Raw genomic sequence first — 10,862 nt, forward strand, 5'->3', positions numbered from 1 at the left:
TCTCGTGAGATCAAACGTAGACTTCCTTTAGTATTATTTGTAGAATTTGTGATTACTTGGTCAAAGTAGCAGAAGTGAATTTAGTTTATATAAACCAGGGATTAGTCTTAATTTCACGGTTGCGTCAAAAATTTGATATCAGATTACCTACGTATCCTTAACGGAATCCAACCGGCGTAGCTCGTACTGTATTTGATTTGGATTTGCCTATTTGTGTTCAGACTTGGCAAAATGAGTAGTCGCTTGGATTTATTTAAAACCTATATATAACCTTTGGTAATAAGCTTTGTGAAAAAGGAGTTTGATTTTGTCTTTTCCTTAAGTAGTTTTGGATTTGAAGACATAAAGGGCGAGTCCTAGGCCCACGTGAGATGTGTAGAAAGTTATAGATCTGTGAGAGAAATGCTAAAGGTAGAGAGAGAGAGAAAATCTAGAGAGAGAAGTTGTTGTGGAAAAATGATTTCTATTCAATTAGACAAGTCGTGTGTACAACCAATATAAATAGCTTTACAGATTCTAATAACCGACTATAACAATCATAGCTTAACAGCTAAGTAAAATCCTAAACAGATACATCATTGATTAGTTCTAATTGTATCCTTAACAAGATGTACCATTTAAACTTTTCCTTAAGTGGCTCAAACTTGAAGACAAAGTCGGATTTCCACAAAGGATAAAGCCAACCCCCTTTTTATATTTGTCTTCCTTTGAACTTTCAACTCCTTTAACATGGTTTTTTTTTTTTTTTTTTTTTTACCCATTTGTTTCTTTCCAATCTGACAGCAAGTTTTACTATCTCCTTTATTTATGTGGCTTGAAGGCTTCCGAGTCCAACAACTTCTCTTCTTTTCCACGTGAGCAAGCTCCCACGTGAGGTGCAGCTTTATTCATCCCTCTTCCCCTTGCGAGATGGCTTCACAAATCCTCTTTTTCCTTGGTTTTAACTTCTAACACACGATGCTCTTCCACCAGAAGCAAAAGGCGGTTCCGCAATACTTGGGCTCCTGTGGATTGCGTTATATTTCAAACTTCTATTTCAATTGGGTATCTGTTGATTTCAGAGTGAGAATGGGTAAGGTTTGTTGGAGCTCAGATTCTTTGTTCAAATTACTTCAATTTACCACCATTTCCCACTCAAATCGCAAATCCCCTTTTTGCACAGGTCACAAAAACTTTCATCTTTTCTGCTGCATCGTTCTTTTGCTTGTGTGCTTCCTTTGTGGATCGAAGGCTCAAAATGAAGAGTGGGAGAAATCCAGCAAGTTACCCATTTTCGTTTTCGTTACGTTCCGGGTTTGCTTATTTATTTGGGGTGGAATGAAACTTTAACAACGATGAACCCATCAATTCTTTCGTGTAGGAGTTTCTGGCAACAATATCTCTTCGATTTGTTGAACAAACTATTTTGCAGTACTTTGAAGACAAGTGTTGATTCATGGCTCCAAAGGTGAGAATCGCCCCCCCCCTGAATTTTGTAGTGACGCACTCCTCATGTCTGCCATACTTGAATGAGTCTTTGGGTGTTTAATGTAAAGGTTGCCATGTGAGTAAGCCTCTCAACTACTTTGGGAATTTTGATAGCAAGTTTTTCCTTCTCTGTGAGTTAGGGACACCTTGAACTCTTTTAAATCCAACTTCACTTGGCAGAGAAGCAAATATCTTTTGGCTATATAGAGATTGGCAAATTTTCTTTCTTTCCTTTTGTCTTGTAGCCCTGTGTTGCAGTTTCTTCCCCCTTTCGTAGGAAGAAATTCTTATTTTATTTCTTATTTATTTATTTATGGATGTTGATTTGTATGTAAGGCCCATCCTCATCTTTTGGGCTGGATTACATTTTGTCTTGCCTTGTAGTTTGGCCCAATTTGTATGGACTCTATTTTTCATTTGTTATATATTTTTGTTGATCAACACAGATTATGCGTTAGGGGCTGTTTTGCCACATGTCATCTATTATGCATCTCGGACCTTGAATGACGCTTAATTGAACTACTCCACCATTGAAAAAGAATTCCTTGTTGTTGTGTTTATTGTAGATAAGTTTTGTTCTTATTTACTTGGAACTAAAGTCATCATTTATTCTGATTATCCAGCTTTGAAATGCTTACCCCACGAAGAAAGAGGCCAAACCAAGGCTTATTAGCTGGAGGCTCCTTCTCCAAGAGTTTGATATCGAAATCCAGGACAAGAAAGGAAGTGAAACATGGTAGTTGACCACTTGAGCCGTTTGGTACACGATGAAGAACCATTACCCATCCTAGAAGCATTCCCAGACGAGCAGCTGCTATCCATTGAGGTAAGTGTGCCATGGCATGCCGATTTAGTGAATTATTTGGTGTCTAAACAAGTTTCAAGCACCCTAAACAAGCACCAACATGACAAACTTAAAAAGGATGCACATTTTTATGTGTGGGATGACCCATACTTGTGGAAATATTGTCCTGATCAGATTCTTCGTAGGTGTGTGCATGAATCTGAGTTTAATTCAATTTTAACTTTCTGTCACTCTTATGCATGTGGGGGTCATTTTGGCACTCAAAGAACAACACTTAAAGTTCTAGAATGTGATTTTATTGGCCTACTATATTTAAGGATGCTAGAACTTTTTGCATAACCTGTGATCATTCTCAAAGAACAGGGAATATAGGTCTAAGAGACCAAATGCCGCAGGCCCCAATCTATTCTGTCGAAATTTTTGATGTTTGGGGTATCGATTTCATGGGTCATTTTCCTTCATCTCATGGTTTCAATTATATTTTACTTGCGGTTGATTATGTATCAAAATGGCTAGAAGCAAAAGCCACCCGTACTAATGATTCCAAAGTGGTTGTAGATTTTGTCAAAACTAACATTTTTGCCAGATTTGGAATGCCAAGAGTACTTATAAGTGATGAGGGTTCCCATTTTTGCAATCGAACCATCGAGGCGCAGCTTAAGGAGTATAACGTCATGCATAAGGTTTGAACACCTTATCATCCTTAAACAAGTGGGCAAGCCAAGGTTTCTAATAAAGAAATCAAGCAGATTTTGGAGAAGACAGCTAGGCCAACTCGAAAAGATTGGAACTTGCATTTGAATGATGCATTATGGGCATATCGTACAACCTACAAAACACCAATTGGGATGTCTCCATTTTGGCTCATCTATGAGAAACCGTGCCATATTCCTGTTGAGTTGGAGCACAGAGTGCAATGGGAAGTCAAGACATTCAACATGGACATAGATACGGCTGGCATTCATAGAAAGCTTTAATTGAATGAACTTAAGGAGATTAGGAATGAGGCTTATCAGAATGCTCATATTTACAAGGACAAAACGAAGGCATTCCATGACAAGATGATTCGTAGTAAGACATTCTCTGTAGGGCAGAAAATGTTGCTTTTCAACTACCACCTTTGATTGTTTCCAGGTAAGTTACGTTCTAAATGGGTTGGTCCTTTTGTTGTTACTAATGTCTTTCCTTATGGTGCATTCCAAATTCAAAGTTTAAAGACAACACATGAACTCAAAGCGAATGGATACCGTTTTTTGAAGCCTTACTATGAGTATTTTGAGGAGCATGTTGTGGAGGATGTACCCCTTCATGATGTTGGCCCTAGTGAAGCTTGAATGGAAGTATCGTCCGGCTGGAAGACGTTAAAGCAAACGCTTCTTGGGAAGAAACTCATGCGTTTAAATAAAGAAGACCTAGGAATCTCCGGCTCCAAAACCAGATTTGCGTTTCTTAATCCTACTCTTTATTGCTTTTACTTTGCCATAACTGTCATGTTTGCTAGTTGTGTTGTTTGATTGTTTGCGTGTGAGTCTACTTTTGAAACATTGAGGACAATGTTTGATTTAAGTGTGTGTGTGGGGAGGGGGGGTTAAATAGATGTTTTCCATGACTTATTTTTGAATTTTATCACCTATCACTTCTAAAAGTTGTTACTCACTATTTTTTAGTGTTTTTATTGTGTTTTGAAGTGTTTTAATAGGACTATCCATACCTTTGATCTTAAAGAATAGTGGAGCATGACTTAGTGGGAATTCCTTTTGATCAACATTATGTAGAAAAACAAGTGTGTGCCAAAGAGAAAGGGCACGAAAGAAGAAAGAAAAAAATAAGAAAAAAAAAACGTGAAAAGAAAAAAAAGAAAGAAAAGAAGAAGAAAAAGTTGAGAAACAAAAGAAAAAGAGTTGAGAAATAAGTGAGATTGAACTCACAAGTATTGGTTGTTGAAGAAAGGGTCCAAAAGTTTGAATCCGGCCTTAAGTGTTGTGTGAATCTTCCATAGGTGTTTAAAGTTTATTTCTGCATTCAAAAGTGAATTTTAAGTGTTTATTTCATTACTTTGCTTACTATCACTTTAAGAAGTTTTGTTTATCCTTACCTTTCTTTGTTAGCCAATGCCTTAGCCTTGTTACAACCCTTAGACTTCTATCTTGATTGTTATGTGTTTCAATATGTGGAGTTTAAAATTGTTACAAGCATATGGTATCCCTGGTTCTCACGTCTAAGTAGTGGCATTCTGTTCATGAGATCATGTACGTGTTGTATTAATAATTCCAGAAAATGCTTTCTTTGTTACAACATATGTGAGTGCTAGTCTACATGTTTACATCAATCTTCTCACATATACATAGTGTAGGGAGTGTAGTCAAAAAATCTGTGTGAAAATAGAGAGTATATTCGGCGAGGAATTGAGTGAATTCTCTAAGGCATGTTACTACATTCAAAATGTTGTTTTAATCGATTAAATGCGAGCTAGTGAGTGGTGATTGTAGTTGAGTATAAGTCGAGGGTAGGGATAGCTAAAATCTATGTGAGTAGTGATTTTTAACGTGTCATGTTTCATTGGAAATCCCTGAGGCAATTGTTAGAAGGTTTAGGTTGTGTTTTGTTTTCTTTGTTTTGCTCGGGGACTAGCAAAAGCTAAGTGTGGGGGAATTTGATAGGAGCATATTTATGCGACTTTGTTAGCCTATTTCCTTGCATTTACTCAGTTAGTTTCTACTTATTAGAGTGTTTTAAGCCATTTTCGTGTGTTTGTAGGTTCAAATGGCAAAGTTGGCAAGAAAAGGCCATTTGGAGCATTTTAGAGCAGTTTTGGGCTTGGAATGGATAGCACATGCATGGAGCAAGGTGGATGAACATTTTGGAGGATCAAAAGAGGCTAAAAATGTGCTACAAATCTGGTATACATAATTCAAGACATTGAAGATAAGGAATCAGCTAAAAGGAAGGAACATTATCCTAACCTTATCCAACCTTACCTTATCTTATCCTATCATAATCTTTTCCTACCTTAATTCGAGCTGCAAAGGGGAATCAATTTAACATTAAATCACCTAAATATCTGGTTCTTGAGGCCCTATCCTCTGCCCTAGATTAGTGACGCATAGCCTATCCCTTGTCTTTCTAAAAACTTGTCACAATACCCCTTTTTAGAAGCCCTAAATTGGTGCTGCACCACCCTAACCTTTTCCCCTTACAACTATGCAGTGCCCTATCCTTGTTCTCCAAGGATTGGTACCATGAACCCTAGCCCTGTAGATACACATTTATGCCGCAAAAATCAGAGAGAGCTTAGAGAGAAAAATCAAAAAATTAACTTTGTGCCACAGCTTTGCAAGGAAGGAAGGAAAAGAAGAGCTTTGTGCCGTGACCTGCTATCTAAGACCATTGGAGTGCTGGAGCGTTTCTGGGTTCTTTCTATCCTTAGATTTAGTTTAATGTTTAAATTAGATTGGTTTTGTTTAATTGCAAACACATGGAACTAATTTCTTTTTAGTTAGAGGTGAATTCAAAGCCATGAACATATATGTGATAGGAATTAATTTCCACTAGTTATTGTTTCGTAAAACATGAATGCGATTTACTTATCTGTTTGATTGATAACTTATTCTTGTATGTTGATTAAAGATGCATACTTAGTTTGCATGCATGAATTTGATGCTAAAATATAAGAGAATTTCACCTAATAGTTATGAACTTATATTTATAAGCAGTGGAAGTCACTAGTCATGATTGTGTTAAGTAAATCCATGGTAGGAGTATCATGCAGTTCATAGTTACGAATGTTTTGTCAATGCTTATGATTTTCATAAAACTTAATGATCTTTGATATGTATCTCTATTATGCAGTTCATATAGGGAACTTGATAAGAATAATTTGATTGCGTCGCTGAGTCCAATTCAAAGAAATTAGGAAAATCTGAGAGTTAATTAGTGCCGTTCACAATTAATTTGGGGCATTGTCATTCATGGTTTATAGGAATAATAACTGGAAATGGATTTGTATGCATATGTGTCTGATGTGATATATAATAGCACTCAAATTAAACCCTCTTGTTGACAAATTGTAGTACATATGTAAGTAGGGATCGTTCTAGGCCGGGGATTAGGAAGGATTGCTAATCTACTCTAAATTCACTTAAAAACACAAAACTAAACTTAAAAACAGAAAACTAGACTTTAAGACTCTTAACTAGACTTACATGACTCAAAACAAACTAAAAAGACTTAAAACAACACAAAATAATAAAAAAGACTCAAAACAGACACTAGGATTTACTTTGGACGAAAATTGAATTGATTTTGACTCAAAACACTCAAAAACACAAATTTGGACAGATTCTAACTAATTTGACACAACAAAGTAAAGGGGATTGGGCTTTTGACGAATTTAAAACTTAAACAAACAAATTGCAGAAACTAAGTAACGGGATACGAAATTGGGTGAATGGATGGGTGATAAGCTAGCTAGAGTGTCCTTCTCCACACTTGACACACTTGCATACAAATTGATTTCCAGTTGCTTTTCCAATAAACCATGAACCTCAACGCCCCAGATTAACCGTGAACAACACTAATTAACCCTCAGATTTTCCTTAAGTCATTGAATTGGATGGAATACGCATCGACAACCAAATTATTCTTCAATAGTTCCCTACATGAACAACATAATAGAGATACAATCAAAGATCATTAAGCTTTGTGAAAATCATAAGCAGTGACAAGGCATTCGTAACTATGAACAGTATGATACTCCTGCCAAGAATTTACTTAACACGATTGTGACTAGCAACCTCTACTACTTATGAATATAAGTTCATAACGATTATGTGAAACTCCCTTATATTCTAGCATCAAATTCATGCATGAATACTCCTGCCAAGAATTTACTTAACACGATTGTGACTAGCAACCTCCACTACCTATGAATATAAGTTCATAATGATTATGTGAAACTCCCTTATATTCTAGCATCAAATTCATGAATGAAAACTAAGTGTGCACCCTCAATCAACATACAAGAATAAGTTCTGAATCAAACAGTTAAGCAAATTGCATTCACAATTTATGAAATCACAACTAAAAGTAATCAATTCATATTGCAAATACAATCATGGTTTCGAAGTCTCCTCTAGCCAAAACGAGTTTAGCTCCTCATGTTTGGAATTAAACAAAGAAAACTTAAATTAAACATTGAAAACAAAAGATTGATTACACCTAAAAATGCTCCGACAATCCAATCTTGAATGGCAAGCATGGCTCCAAGGGGTCTTCTCTCCTTTCTCCTTGAAAAGTTGTGGCACAAGGTGATTGTGGTGTATTATGGATAGGTGGTACAAAATCTGGTGTGGGATGGATGAATGTATGGTGCATATGTATGTGTGTAAGGGGTGAATGGCTGAATGATGAGGGGTTGCGGAATTGTATGTGAAAGATAGATGATTGATGAATGAATGTCTCATTATATTTTATGCGGCAAATTTTATATATTTTAGGGAAAGGATCATGGCTTTAATTAAATGTTTTGGGAAAGATTTGGACCCCAAATCCTCAAGGAAAAAGGGTAATTAAAGGCAGAATCCAAGAGAGAAAAGGGAAGAAGGGTGCGGCAAGGAATTGGGAAAAGGAAAAGGACTTCCTTGCACGGCAAGGAAGGAAGGAGAAGAAAGGGAAGGAAAGGTGGTGCGACATTGAGTTTAGGAATGGGATTTAGGCTTCTAGAACATATATTTAAGTGTCCCAATATATTTAGGAATCCCTTTGGCAGCTGGAACATAAGTTGGAAAAGATTAGGATTGACTAAGTCAAAATAAGGAAGTTTGACCTATGTTTCCTTCTTTGTAGCTGATTCCTTGTCTTTTAAGTCTTGAATTAATTTCTTCCATCTCTTTAGCATATTCCGAGCCTTTCTTGAACTTCAATTTCGTCCATCCACCTTGCTCCAAACATGTGTTTTCTATTCTAAGCCCAAAATTGCTTCAAAATGCTCCAAATTGCACTTTCTTCCCACTTTAGTCAATTGGTCCCTGCGTCTGTTTCTAAGCTTGTTTTGTCATTGAGCGATTTATCGTCTACCTTCTGGAAGGGCTTAGCCTCATCCTAGATAGAGTGTTTTTCTACCAAAGTATAAGAATATGCCAGGGTCAAGTTGTGGTCCATAATCAGCTCTCCAAAAAGTTGGTGATCTGCTGGGAGCCTTTTCTGAAAGGCTAAGCTTACAGTGCTATGATCGTATCCGACAATTTTAGCCTTTTCCACTTTGAACCTTTTGACGTACGTGCGAAGCGACTCCTTCGATTCCTTCTTCATGTTGAAAAGGTGGTCAAACTTCTTCTTCATCAAGTGGTAGGACAAATATTCCTTAGTAAACCAAGGAAAGTTCGCTGACATTCCGGATTGAACGTGGCAACAGGGTGTAGAACCAATGTTGGGCCTCGCCTTGGAGCGTCATGGTAAAGATCTTACACATAAGAGCATCATTGTTACCGTAAAGGGTCATTGCGCTTTGGTAGTGCATCAGGTGCATATCAGGATCTTCATCTCCTTTGAGCAAGATGAAATTTGGCAGGCTAAACTTCTGCAATGGCTCCGTCTGCTTAATCTCTGTAAACACGAAAATTCTGTATCAAATGAAACGAGAACACGTGTACAAAGTAGATTTGTATTGATTTGAATTTGTAGGTTACAATCTCTATTTACAATTTTCCTCTGATTCATTCTTCAAATTTGATGTAGATGTGTGATTGTTGATCCAAGGGTCGCAATGACTTGATCTCGGAAGAATATTTGAACAATTGCTTCAAGTTTTGAGCTTGAAAACAACGCATGGATGTTCTCCACCTCATGGGTGCGGCAAAGGGTAGTGTTTGATTCGGGATTTCATTGCTTCAAGGGTCTTGACGACTTGATCTTGAAACGAACGTTGCTACAAGTTTATAAGCTTGCAACAAAGTCTTGAAATAATCGGCACGAACGCTTGTTGATTCTTCAAGGAAGTGCTTCGGCTTTGGTCAAGAGAAAGCTTCGGCTTTGGTTGAATGTTCTTTAAATAGAGCTTTGGTAGAGTATTAGTCTTCATTGGTTTGGCAGAGGTTCTTCTGTGTAGAGATTTTTTCGACCCTTATGCTTATTGGAGGACCTTGTATTTATATGCTTCTCAAGGCTTGCCTTTGGGATAATTTTAGGCATGTTTTGTGTCTTAATTTCAGCCACTTTATTCCCTTGGTCGAATTTAAGGATCTTGTTACCTATTTTGTGAGCAATCTTCAATTCTTACTTGTTTTATGAAGATGTTTTAGCTTTCTTTCCAGTTTTAGGATCAATTTGGATTCCCTAGCCAAATTTAAGTGGAATTCTCCCTTATTGCTAAATTTTGGGGAAGTTTTATACTTCCTTTGCTTGACTTGTGCCACATGTCAATTTGTGATGAGTCATATGCCACATGGAGCTTTGCAATGCATCACTTGTATGCAATGAAATTTAGATGTCTACAAATGCTCCCACTTCAAGGCGCCTTGTAAGCATATGCTTGTCACATGTAGGAAACGTGTTTTGAAGTCCTTCCATGTGAATATTCTAACTCAAGGGTCATTGAGACTTGATCTTGAATTAGCTTGCTCCTTCAAGGGCCATATAGGCGTATTTCTTGAATTTACATGATGAATTTCATCCAGGGCTGTTAAGGCGTATTTCTTGAATGAAACATTTCTTCAAGGGCCATTGAGGCTTGGTCTTGAATTAAACAAAAATTTTCTTCAAGGGCCGTAAAGGCTTGATCTTCAATGAAATTAAACTTTTTCTTCAAGGGCCGTAAAGGCTTGATCTTCAATGAAATTAAACTTTTTCTTCAAGGGCCGTAGAGGTTTGATCTTGAATTAAATTAAATTTTTTCCTTCAAGGTCCATAGAGGCTTGATCTTGAAAGACATGAAATTTTTTTTCAACGGCCACAGAGGCTTAATTTTGAAAGAAATGACATTGTTTCTTCAAGAACCATAGAGGCTTGATCTTGACAGAAAATTTTGAAAATGGATAAATCGGCACATACTTCTTGTGCGTATTGATTTTCTACAATTGTGACAAAATACATGTGGTGTATTTTGAATTTTTTTTTTTCTCTGTGGTTGTAGGAAAAAATGTTTCCCTTCCTTCTATAGGAATCCCCTTCAATTTTGGTAACGATGGTGACTTCCTTCAAAGTGTTGGAAAGCTACTTCAAGGTTTTGGAAATATGTAATGCTTTTCCTTGGGTGAGTAGGATGTGCGTTTTTCACTTTCCCCTTTTTCTTTTATTCCCTGTGGCAAGGAGGAATTTTTTTTCTTCCTTTCCCTTTTGATCCCCACGACAAGGGGAAAAATTTTGTTTCCTCTTTTCTTTCCGCACGGCAAGGAAGGGGATTTTGTTTCTTGTTTTGAATTTCCCACGGCAAGGAGGAGTACTTTTTGCTTCCTCTTGTGATTTCCCACGGCAAGGGAGGGAATGATTTTTATTTTTTATTTCTTTTGTTTCTTATTTTGATTTCCATAGCAAGAAAGGATTTTTCTTTCCCTTTTTTTATTTCTTAGGAGGAGTATTTTTCTTACCCCTTTTG

General features: G+C 36.9%; 1 long non-coding RNA gene across 1 annotated transcript; it reads left to right on the forward strand.

Annotated features, from left to right (window-relative positions):
* Nucleotides 1-879: 879 nt before the first annotated feature.
* On the forward strand, nucleotides 880-5,840 carry LOC137748661 (uncharacterized). The gene is made up of 3 exons (XR_011070103.1): nucleotides 880-1,072; nucleotides 1,163-1,447; nucleotides 2,091-5,840. It is a non-coding gene; the product is annotated as an uncharacterized lncRNA (long non-coding RNA).
* Nucleotides 5,841-10,862: the final 5,022 nt, after the last annotated feature.

This window comes from Pyrus communis, chromosome 10 (genome assembly GCF_963583255.1).
Source record: "Pyrus communis chromosome 10, drPyrComm1.1, whole genome shotgun sequence".
Taxonomy (NCBI): Eukaryota; Viridiplantae; Streptophyta; class Magnoliopsida; order Rosales; family Rosaceae; genus Pyrus; species Pyrus communis.